The sequence below is a fragment of the Octopus bimaculoides genome, chromosome 28, assembly GCF_001194135.2.
Source record: "Octopus bimaculoides isolate UCB-OBI-ISO-001 chromosome 28, ASM119413v2, whole genome shotgun sequence".
In the NCBI taxonomy this organism is placed as follows: domain Eukaryota; kingdom Metazoa; phylum Mollusca; class Cephalopoda; order Octopoda; family Octopodidae; genus Octopus; species Octopus bimaculoides.
In genome coordinates, this window is record NC_069008.1 from 3,669,502 (window position 1) to 3,670,220 (window position 719).

Consider the following 719-nt stretch of genomic DNA (forward strand, 5'->3'; position numbering starts at 1 on the left):
GGTGAAGGAGTACAGCAGGGTTCGCCACCCACCCCCTGCCGGAGTCTCGTGGAGCTTTAGGTGTTTTTCGCTCAATAAACACTCACAACGCCCAGTCTGGGAATCGAAACCGCGATCGTATGACCGCGTGTCCGCTGCCCTTACCACTGGGCCATTGCACCTCCATGGTCACTGCCACCATCACCAGCACTACAAGCTCTACCACTGCCGCCACCGCCATCACCATCAACATTATCAAAGCTATCAGCACCACCACAATCACCACCACAAACACCACAGCCATCTTACCCTCAAAACATTTAGCAAATATGACATTAACACCCAACATCTGTGATTCAATCAACCATGTCATTCACTCACTCAGATGTCTTAGCCAAACTGTCATCTAGGGGCAGCGCTGGATTAACCATTAAGCAGAATAAGCACATGCTTAGGGCATCAAGGGAAGGAGGAGGGGGCACCACAGAAATGGTAAATGGTTTACGGCACAAAAGAAATCACTTTAAACTTGCCAAAATAATATTCGGGACGTCTTTATCTCTACTAAGTATAGATGCAGATACGTTACCTGGTGTGCTGGCAGGAACATTAGCATGCTGGATGAAATTGCTTACCGGTATTTCACACGTCGCTACATTCTGAGTTCAAATTCCGCTGAGGTTGACTTTGCCTTTCATCCTTTCAGGGTCGATAAATTAAGTACCAGTTACACACTGGGG